Here is a 12,216-nt window from a genome sequence, read left to right as displayed (position 1 = left end):
CTGCTCTGTGCAGTCAATGAAAAGGCAACTAAATGCTTACAGAAATATTACGAGAATTTTTAAAATAAGTTGGGTTAATGATTTGTGTACTTTAACACATTTATTGTAAAACTTAGCTCCTCCCATATAATGAGGAGCTGATTCTAAGTATATTAAGAAAACTATTTTGTGCTTTACCTTCTAAGTTCATAAACTAGTACCTGAATCCTGGGCACTTCAGTGTAAAATTTCGAATGCAGATGATTTAAGAAGGGCACATCAGGCAAATGTATGTAGGTCTATATGGCCCCTACATTTTAGAGGCTGCAGAGGGAGGGCAGGTGGCTCAGTCATAGATGGGTTCCTACTTGACAGTTCTGGGGCCTAATTCCATATTTATGCATTTCAGTAAGGGGTCTTCTTGTCAAAGCTTTTCATTCCTTAATGCTCCTATCAGAAATTGTTCTTTTCCACATCTATGAAAACCAACCCCCTCAACTTCTGGTGACTTACTGCTGGAATGGACACCTAAGACAGAAAATTTTGGCTTGCAGACTTCAGCAACTGATGCAGCAGAAACACTTTCAAGTGTGAATAATGATATTAAATTATATCAGTGTAATGAATAGCCTTCATTACTAGCACGTGTGTTTAATTAACACAAAATGTAGTGCTGTCTTCTCCTATAGACATCTGCCACCAACAGTCCCAGATGGAAACTGCCAGCAAACGTGAGATGTCACCGTCATGTTCATATAGCGCTTCTTATTTCAAACAATAAATATTGGGCAAATATACATCCTGAGCCTGGAAGAAGTTTAGCTGAGCCAAAGGTCTCACTGTTCCAGGAAAAAAATGACTGAAGAGAATCTGGTATCTCTTGTTACCTCCCAGGGCAGCCTCCTGCTGTCCAAGGGCACTGGACCCACTGCGGGGCTGGGGGCATTGTCCCAGGAAAGCACGCAGTGTTTGAAACAGGATGGTGGGATGGCAATATAATCGAGCAAAAGTTCAATTAGTATTTGATTTATTGCGCCACATGTTCTGCTTGTATGACTGATGTCATTAACATCAGGCTCGGCTGGCGTGTTCATCTGTCCCTGCCCAGCTCCCTCTGAAGGCGCACACACTCAACAGATGGGGAGCTGCACAGGCGCGAATGCAATTGTTTATTCCCCTATTGTTCCTGTGTCAAGCAATCAAACCAAATCCATTACCCACCGAGAAAAAGATCAGCACACCGTCCGTTCAACAGTGAATGGGGCAGAGGCGGTTACACAGGGAGGCTTTAAAGCTTTCAAAAGGATAAAAAAAATATTAATGAAGAGCAACACTGAATAGTTGACTAAAAAATAAAAAGCTATAACAAATCTAATCCGCTCTTTATTTCGCCTTTGGATAATCAGAGTTCTATAAGAAGAGGCATTTTTGGATCTGAGTTGTTTTCTTAACTTTAAGTATGACTTAAAGATATTTTTAAATCGTAGCTGGGGTTTAACACTAGACCAAATACTGTGTGTTTCATCATGTTGAGGGATAGTGGGGGTGGGACTCAAGAGCAGGTTACCAGTGGGCAGTCCCTGCATTATAGGTCAGGTCTGGAGCAGGTAGGCTTTGAAGACCTTTCTTTACAAGGGATGTGATGCTCTGGGGATGAGTCACTCTGTGCACAGAGCTGACAAAAGGCTCTCACATCACTTCCAGATAGAAAAATAGGTCAGGAGGCCAAATACAATATGTCTCAGCTGGGATCCTCATCTGGGGATGAATTTTCTCCTCCTCATGAAAAGGAGTTTGCTGCTTCATTCTGCCCAGATCTCACATGGCAGTCGAGTGCTGTGAATGCCTGGGGTTTTGCAGGAAATCTTTGGCTTCAGAAGAAGGACTACATATACAGAGCTACTTTTTTTCTAGCTGTCTGTGAGTAATTTTGGACAAATGTCTTGGTTTATCTAGCTACAAAATAAGTGTGATAACACCTGCCAGTGAAGTGTACTACAAAGCTCACCTGCATGCAACCTGCTGAAAAATAGCAGGTAGTAATTTTAGAATTGGAGGAAGATCGTCTCCATAATGTCCAACCTAGGAACTGCTTGCAGAGACGCATCAGATAATTTCACGTGGTATCTCCTCACTGACCTAGCAAGAGTCCAGTCTGTAATGGTAACAGGAAATCGGTCATTGATTCTATGAATCTTTCTTTGTTCCCCAAATTACATAAAATATCTAGAAACTAGGATTAATTTTTTTCCTCACTGCTAAATACAACTAATAAACTATTAATCTAATTCACATGGTGCCACTGCAGCCATGAGAAGACATGAAAAAGTTTTTGCACTAGAGTATACCTTGGACTGAAGACTCCCAAACCAACGTGGAATCCAAATTCCTCACTGTGGGCTGTGATATAACTGCTTACCAAATACCTGAACTCCCAGTAATGTCAGTAAAGGATCAAAACATTTGCTGGTGAAATTAGAGACCAAAGGTGGATGGGAACAACTGAGGAGGAGGAGGAGAACTCAGGACACAAGAGCAGACAGATGGTGCCTGACAAAACATCCATCTAACCTGATCTGCAGGTCTGGGACAGGAAAGGTATTTGCGTTTTGGGAATGTGGGCAGAAAGGAGGAAAATTAAGAGAAGGGGAAGAGAAGTACACCAAGGCTGAGGGAAAAACAACTGATGAAAACAGCCGAAGGCTCAGCGGCCCTCGTCAGCATGGCAGAAAATCCCATAAACTAGTGAAACGTCCCTCTGGGTAAGGGTGCTTTTCCCATGGTCTGGATCTGTGTGACCACATTTGGAAGAAACAAGTGTAGACTCTTGGGCTGTTTACCAAGTATGATGGAGCTGGTAAACTTCAAAGGAATCAATAATAAAATGAAAAAAAAAGATATTTACAAGAACTATAAATCATTGAATGATTTAGTATAAGTATCAGACAACCCTAGAGCTTATTTATCCCGGCCCTTATAAATGAAGAGACACCTTTCCAGTGCAGTGTTCTTCCAGTGAAGTCGGTAGGAAGCCTCCTGGTACTTTCAGCACATGCAAGGGGTATTGTCAAGGGATTCCCTGGCCCGTAGAGGACAGAGCCCTACCCAAATCAGGTCTCTGGCTTCTCTCTGGATCTTGTACCCTGTTGCATAAGAGGAGAATCTAATCCGTACTGAGCTACTTGAGCGTATTTCTTACCGTTAGCTGGGCAATATGATAAGGATAAACCCCAGGTATTTTTGGAATAGGATTGCAAAACAGAGGTATGCACATTTAACCATTTAAAAATAAGATGGGATAAAACTTCACAGGCATGCTGTGGACATTTACTGTAAAATGCTTCTGCGTGATTCAATGCAAATGGCACTTTTTGTGGAAGGGAAATTGCTTTGTTTCATTTTAGAGCCGCAGAACTGCAACTGCCAATGACTGGAAAGGAAAACCAACAAAAAAAGTAAAATATAAAGTGTGCTTCTCATAGATAATCTGTTATTTTTCTCTAAATGAAAGGAAGAGAGAGTGACAAATATGCTATCAACAACTTCACCTTTTACTTATAGCAGTCTGCAAAACTAGTTCAAGCCTCACTGCAAGCAGCTGTAACAGATTTTACACAAACAGGAATAAGATCAAATTTAAAAAATGTTCTGAACTTTGTATTCACTGTACGGGGCCAGGAGAGAGGGTTGCAAGAGTTGGGCAGTTTGAAAGAGCTAGTGCACAAACTTCCCTGCTCATCAGGAAAGGAAATACCAGCCAGACCTGGGAGCCAGGCTGAAAGCATCCCCTCACTAGTTACAGAAAAACGCTCCAGGATCCTGAGAAAAAAAACAAACCTCCAACCCACAAGCATGGTTGGCTCCTCTTAAAAAAAGTTACATATAGATAATTGGACATTCACAAATTTGCCCTAAGCTTGTAAAACACACTTGAGTAAGTCCATACAATGATTAGAGAGAAACACAATGCCCAGCACCACAAGGTTCAAGTCCCGCAGAGCTTGTGCCAACAGCAGGGATTGCACTGAGCCAGCATTAAAGCCAGAGCCAGGCTGAGCACGTGGAGGCTTAACAAGCTTTCATACACTGGTCATGTACTGGTAATCCACAGAAAGCATAAAAAATGTCAACAAAAGAGCAATATGTCCAAACTGGGCTGTGACAACAAATACTTTATTAAGTTGCTGAACTTCAATTATGTTTGTCCTTGATTTATTGATTTTTCAAGGTAATTGATCAGCGAGGTCTTTATTCCCCTGAGAAAGAACAGTAATTTTTTTTGGATAAGGCTTTTTTTCCTCCTGATTTATTCCTTTAAAACATCTTTAACATTATTTTGACTATTGGGTCCTGATATGAACATAACCATTATTTTGACAAATAAGCACATTAATTAAAGATTGTCCTGTGGTCCCTGGGTTGGTGTAGTGACAGCTCTCTTGCTACAAGTGCATACTATGTCTCACACCATATGGAGGAAAATCCATCACTTGGGTAACCAGGCACCAACTACTTAGGATTTCTCCTATGGATAAGGCTAAAGAATGAGGCAGCCTGAACTGTCACCTTACTTATCTCTTGTGTGTCCTCACACAGCCACCAGTCTCCTTTTGCCACGTGCCACACACATGCTCTGCAGGATGAAGTCTTCTGGAGGCTATCAGATGGCATTGCCCCCTCCGGCTTAAGTTCCGTGTGAAAATGAGATTAAATTTAAACAAGGACCATCATTACTGGCACTCAGAGCCTCAAGTGCTAGAAACTTGGAAAACAAGAAGTAGGAGGAGCTGCACTAAAGGCACAGAAACAGGAGTCCCTTTTTGATCCAGATTGAGATGATGATGCCTGTGTGAAGCAGCAAGGCAGCACAGGAGATAGCACTGAGACAGAGGAGGTTTTACAGTAGACTGGGAGCACCAGGATGGAATTGATACGTCTTTGACATGTGAGACTTCTGAGGTAACTTTTGGGCAACAAGCAAGTTAAATGACCATAGAGAGCACAGCTATGAGTCCGAAGGGAGAAACTGGTGGATTCCCTCTGATGCCCATTGTCCTAAAAATGTTTTGGTGGGATGAAAGGGGTTATTGGTCTCCCCACTGGTTTGGTCTTTAGCCTCTCTACTAGCTAGCAGAGGTGTCATACATCTTATGCTTTAAGTACCTGACTTGTTTCTAGGAATCTGATTAAAGTAGATCACCTCAGATAACAAGAGGAATTAATGCTGCAAATACATAGGAGGGGATTTTCAAGCTCATAAGCTACACAGAGGTCAGTCCTTTTCAAGTCATGCAGCCTCTGAAATTTTTGGTTTTTGCAGAACTGATGATCTTTACTTGTCCTTTTCCCCTGTCCTGTTAGTCTTTACACTTAAACCCTTACCTTTATTAATTCAGTTCTAGTTGTAATGTGTTCGGTTGCTCTGTCCACTACCTGTACAGAGGTAATCCTGGGAGAGAGAGAACCAAAAGGGAACAGGAAAGATTTTTCAGGGGCTTTGCAACAGACATGGCATTCTCCTTAACAGCAGACAATAGTATAATAGAAGAATAGACAATACATAATTTTAGATTCTACATCCTTGAAGTTTTTACAGTGTTTTGTAAAGTGCATATTCTCTTCTTAGCTGTTCACCTGAAGTCTAATGTTTCTATACTCTCTCAACCTAGCCAGCCAAAGAGAGGCTCCTAGATCCTAGCTTTTAATTTTTTTTTTACTCTCTAGCATGTGACCATGTTATATATTCAGGCTCAACATTTCAGTTGTAAGCAACTGCATGTAGCTGTCTGCACACACGGCAGGATTTCTTACCAACACCTCATTTGCTACGCACATGCAGATGTCTCCAGTGAAGGCCGTGCTTATACCTCTAGCAACCATCAGCCGACCCTGCGCTGCCTTTGTTTGGCAGGTTGGCGTTTTGAGCTTGGCTCTTTTGAGCAGGTCCCTGAACTACGTTTTACAGTTGGTGACTTTATAAATTTTGACAGGAGACGTCACTAACAGTTCCTTTACTATCAAAATCTGCCCCCTAGCTCTATGCTCAGTTTTATCAACTGAGTAGTCTTAATTTTAGGACTTCCATTGAAAACATAAATACGGTAGGTATGAAGTACATCATACAGAGAACTAAACTTGTGAGATGGCTACATGAAGGCAGGGGAACATGCTATTCTAAGATATCCTAACTGCCAGAAACGCAAATGGCACCACTGTAAGTGTGTCTGAATGGGACCCGCATGCTCCAGAAGCAGGAGCAAAGGCTGCAGCCCTTCAGGAGCAAACATCAAAGCGTCACCGCTCACAGCACTGACATGGCTTCAACCCTTCCTGGCTTGGAAAGATGACCCTGGAGAAAGACTGATCCATTGAAATAAGTGTTACAGAGGCTCTGAGGTTTTAGTGGTGTGAGGCAAACGCCATTCAGGCTCATTTCATGTTAATTCCCATTTCTCGCTAGTCAGATAAGCATGTAGTGACAGCTTTCACGAGTCAGGGGCCTGTCTATTCGAAAATGGATTACGACCACCAACTCTTGCACATAAACCACAGAGTAATGGTCACTAGAGAGACACCACAGGTCTGTGCTGGTGACCTAGAGGTGAAATGACTTCCTTTGTCCATCTGAATCCCTGAAGCATTTGGATCCCTGATCGGGATGGGGGGAAGCTCTGATCTAAATGACCATCTATCTTCCCTAAGGTGAAAAGGTCAGAAGAGCAAGTTATTCAGTGTTAAGCTTCTTTATTTCCAATGCTGTCTTAAAACATACAGCGACACTTAAGCAACCAAACTGCCACAGTCATTTTTTTTTGGGATGCAATGTCAGCTTTTAGATAGATGACAAAGTCCACACACAGTGTCAGCCCCCCACAGCTGTGTCTGCAGCCATACCACAATGCCACACAATGGTGTCCTTAACTCCCATAAAGGCAAGCGACAATGCCACAGAATGAAGTGATAACGTATTGGAGCTGCTGACAATCAGCCTTTAACATGTGTTATCCATTTGACTGCAGGTGTAAATCAGCATTTCAATGTCAAGTTGCTAATTTAAGGCTGTATGGTCAAACATCCAAATAGCTGGAAAAGTACAAATGCATTGTTAAAGTAGGTCAAAGTCACTTCAAGTCAGAGAACATGGAGAAGTTCCACATCAATAAACCAGTGTTAGTGCTATGATATGTTTCTTTCATGATGCAATAGTAGTAGATTAAATTAAACATTTAAGAGGAGCTCAGACTGCAGCGTGGGCACAGCCATCATTCTGTTGCTGCTCTGCTGATTTTGGTGGTGTACGTGCTGCCAGCGTACGTGGCCACAGAACCAAGCTCTGTGGTTCTACAGTGTGACAGGAATTAATACGTCTCTCTAAAGGATAAGTGTCATATTTCTTCTGCTTTCGCCTAAATGTGCCACCTCCTTGATGTGTTTTAACTTTCCCCCCTTTAATTCCCATGTTCAGAGAGATAATGAAAATATCTGCTGCCATTTGTTGTATTTAATGTTCTCTGAAAATCAAGTACATGTTGTTTTTCAAAAGAAACCAAAGATTGAAAGTAATTTTTTCTTCCCCACTCCTGTTACTAGGGAAGTAGTTAACTTAAGACCTTGATTAACATTCCATTGAGCTGTGTCAAATGGTTCTTCCTTTTATTGTCATTATTTGGCTGTACAGCGTTTTCTACCAACTCACTTGTGGCAGCTGTTTCAATACAATGAGGAAAAAAAAGAAAATGAGTGGCATTTTAGTGGGTTATTTAATGGGAGCCAAGAACTGGCAAAATACAAAACTGCATTTAGAAATGTTGCATCTAAGGGAATTGCAGCCTTTAGCCTAGGTTTTGTTTTTTTGTTTCAGTTTCACTGAGAAATTCAGAACAACAGTAGAAGCTTCTGCTTATTCTTATCAACAGCTACACATAAAATGTATACAGTAAGCATTTTGTAACAAACTGAGCCTGCACGATTTCTCATATGTACCCTGCAGGTAAGTACAAAGGTAACTGCTTGTGAAAAAAACCCACATACACAAAGAGAACCGAGATATCTGTGAATTCAGGCACTGACAGTCCCGCCACACTATTGCTCAGGGAGCAACCCCTTCTTCTGCAGGTGGCCTGGTGACCAGGCAAAGATGGAACCAGGTTTCAAGGCAGGATTATCAGGGGTGGGTGGGTGTGGAAGACCCCCTTCTCACCGTTCAGGCCTGACACTGCGTCAGACAAGCATTCTGCGTAACGCTGCGTGAGCTACACCTTCTGCAGAGATCAATAAAATGGTCACAGCACTTTCCGTATTCACTAGCCGGCATTTGAATTGAAATGAAGTTCCTTTTTATTTAGGAAGCACACCAGGATGGACTGAAGAAAAATGAAGACCACACCTTCAGGCCTCCTGCTGCAACACATCAGGTTGCCCTTGTCCCTTCTGCACACACACACTTAATGCAGTGACAGATTTATTTGGTTGGAGCTGCTGAACACAAGCCATACTGCACACGTCCTGGAGCACTGTGATGCTTAAGCAGATTTATTCAGGGGTTATGGAAAGTGCCTAGAGATTGCTAGGCTGTGGCTCTCAACTATCATTCCTTTCTCATCCACTTTTTCAGGTTTCAGGGGGCTGGAAAGCCAACCACAAGACACAAGATGACAGCTTTGGCATGTTGCCTTAAAGACCGTGCAATGAGGGATGAGCATGCAAACTAGCCTACCTGTGGTTTCTTCCAAACATATTCACACAGAACAACGGTGAGGGCTTTTTCAGATTTAGGCATATTGGTTACATATTTTTTTGCTTCATTCTCTTTTTGCTTTAACTGCTGGGAAAATCAGCAATGGAATAGGAAAAGGTAAGGGCAAAGTGGGGCCAGACAAATTATTGTACCAGCTGCCCTCATGTCTGTTGATACGAAGCAGCGATACTGCGAGCTTCCAGCACCTTGTGAGGGGAGTGGGTTCTCCATTCTGTACTCCAGGTAAAACTATACCTGCTGGTAAACTATTTTCATGAGTGCTACACCACATACACTTGTCCATACTTGCTCCCCAAAGTCAGATGGGCCAGAGTTTTGTTTGCTTTTGCCTGCACAGAACTCAGAAAATACAAGACTAGGGGAGAGAAGTAACAGGTCAACGTCCACAGCAAGAACCATGAACATGGTAATGTCTACTCTAACAGGAGGAGTTCCTAAAGCCTCTTCAAACCAGTCTTCTGTCACGACTGAAGAGCTGCCACTTACGCTTATGTCCTCGTTTGAGAATACCAGGATAGAAGATTTTTCTGGGACAGTCCAGAACATGTGTCAGCTTATTTAAAACCTATTCAAAACCCATGGCCTGGATAAATTGAGCATTTGCTCTTTATATATAGATGGGCAAATCTTATAATATAGTTACAGCTGTTTAAGGCAGTAAGAAAGTAAGTCTCTGACTTCACAAGGAAGAGGAAGGACTCAATCAAGCCCTGCAGCTAAGAAGTGTGACATACAAGGATTGATAGTGCTGTCATGAAATATGTAATAGTACTTACAATTATGTACGATTATGTAGACTGAGGTGTGCAGGAACTGTCTTAAATGTTTACAGAAATATTGTGCAGCAGTTCCATTTATGGAACTCCTCTACCATTACTATTGCTTGTCACCCACAATAGAATGGATTTGTCTGCACAGCACCAAGCTCATCAAGCAAACAACCTTGCAGGAGGAATCATAGTCTGTGAAGCCAGTGAAAGCCTACTTTCTCTGAATGATTGTCGTTTGTAGTTATTTTATAGTAAAGTATATAATTTCAGTAAAATATATTGAAGTTAATGCGACAGAGTTTAAATACTGCTCTCAAACACCTTCAGGTAAGCTTGTGTTTATAGCAAGTACAATATTACTTATTTTTGTTTCAGTATCACCTAAAGGAAATAAGAGATGAGTCATGGAAGGCTTGAGTAACAGAGCAGTAACAGGAGCCACGAGAACAAACCACCCAGATTTCATGCATGTGCCCAAGCACTGACAGGCACTTACAATTACAGTGTCACCCAGGCTCGCTGTATAAATACCAGGCTCACTTGCACAAAACAGGCATATTCAAAGATACAGATGTATCTGACCAAACAGGTTGTCTCAATGCAAAGCAATTTAGTAAAACAATACATGAAAAACCCCAGTAACCCTTCAGTTGAGAATAAAACTACCACTGTCCAGGAGCCAAGGTGTGATTCCCTGTCACAGAATCATAGAATTGTCAGGGTTGGAAGGGACCTTAAAGATCATCTAGTTCCTACCCACCCACCATGGGCAAGGACATCCCCCACTAGATCAGGCTGCCCAGAGCCCCATCCAGCCTGGCCTTAAAAATTTCCAGGGATGAGGCTTCCACCCCCTCTCTGGGCAACCTGTGCCAGTGTCTCACCACCCTCATGGGGAAGAACTTCTTCCTAATGTCCAATCTGAACCGATCCATCTCCAGCTTCAATCCGTTCCCCCTAGTCCTATCACTACCCGACATCCTAAAAAGCCCCTCACCAGCTTTCTTGTAGCCCCCTTGAGATACTGGAAGGCCACAATAAGGTCTCCTCGGAGCCTTCTTTTCTGCAGACTGAACAGCCCCAACTCTCTCAGTCTGTCTTCACAGCAGAGGTGCTCCAGCCCTCTGAGCATCCTCGTGGCCCTTCTCTTGACACGCTCCAGCACGTCCAGATCTTTCTTGTGCTGTGGGCTCCAGAACTGGATGCAGGTGAGGTCTCACAAGAGTGGAGTAGAGGGGAAGAATCACCTCCCTCGACCTGCTGGCCACGCACCTCTTGATGCAGCCCAGGACATGATTGGCTTTCTGGGCTGCCACACCATCACTGTCTGAAAGTGGGGTGACTTGAGCTTCCTTGATTTTTTCCTGAGAAAAAGCCATGAATTAGGCTGCTGGAAAAAAGATTCTCTCGTCAGGACTCTGTACTGCTACCACAGCCTGGAGAAAGACAGGAGTGGAAAGACGAAACAGGCCAAAACATTATATACAAAAGGGTTTGATAAGAAAGTTTTTTTCAAACATAGCAGTTTTGCACAATACAATAAAGCAAATCCCTAGTCCCTTGCTATTACATCAGTCTTCGTGACAGAGGTTCCTGTAGCAATTTCAGCAGAGAACAAGATTCAGAAGGACGTGGAAATAGGATGTGTGTCTCAGCACAGGCTGAGGCACAGTGGCAGTGCAGTCCCTACAGCCACTAAATCTGTTTTGTGGTTAAACTCAAAATTTCTAGTCTTTGATCAGTAGCCATCCACCTGTTTTAACAGCATTAAACCAGATCCAATGTCAATATCCAGTACCCATCTGCCCTCAGATTCTAGGACAGTGCTAGCTTTATCAGACAAACACAAGAATGCAAAGGTGTAGCTATAGAGGCTTCTATTTCAACAAGGCAACTCAAAAGCACTCGCTCCCTAGCAGAAAGAGATAAGCACACTAGAGGGTATGGGGTTCTTCTGGTGTTTGCCTTGTGCTGTGGTAACTGCATGCATCAGCCGCTGAAAGGGTCCAACTTGAAGCAGAATCTGATTTAAGTGAAGTGTACACACAACCACGTGCACTCTTTAAAAAAAGAAAAATAGTATTAAAATTTTAGTTTCGCTTCTCCCCTTCCCACTTCCCTTTCTCAGTTGACAGTCAACCAGCTGGTTAACTGCTCTGAACGTACACCCTCATTCCCACATTTAACCAGCACTCCCAGCGGGACACTGTGCAGCCATGTGCTACACCATCACTTTTTAATATTGAACCACAGCACACTGCCACTTCCTTGAGCCGGTGGCCGCACTCTCAGTGACAGCACCTGCAGGAAGCAATTGCTCCAGAGAAGCAACATGCAGTTGATAGATTCTTTTCACAGAACACAGCAGGAAGAGGGAGCTGTCGCCTCCACAGAGACAGAATGACCATGATGGATGATGTCTTGTTGTTACGGGGTTCCTGTTGAGTGTGTGACCATGCTGGTTTTGCTACTCCTATGAACGTTTCATGTAAGTCTTAAAAGTAAAGATAAATATCTGACAATACCCGTCAGAATTTTAACCCGAAGCAAACTTTCATGAAGCCTTTTCCAAACATGCATGAAGTGTGTAGGTTTTTTTCTTAACCAAACAACAAAAAAGTACCCTTGTTTAACAGCTTTCTTAGTGAACCCAGGCGGTAAAAAGATGATAAAGTGGAACAGTGAGCTGACATCTTCTGCAGGGGAACT

The sequence above is a fragment of the Apaloderma vittatum genome, unplaced genomic scaffold (assembly GCF_000703405.1).
Source record: "Apaloderma vittatum isolate BGI_N311 unplaced genomic scaffold, ASM70340v1 scaffold18912, whole genome shotgun sequence".
Taxonomy (NCBI): Eukaryota; Metazoa; Chordata; class Aves; order Trogoniformes; family Trogonidae; genus Apaloderma; species Apaloderma vittatum.
The sequence above is the reverse complement of the archived record's forward strand: the minus strand, read 5'-3'. Positions refer to the sequence as shown.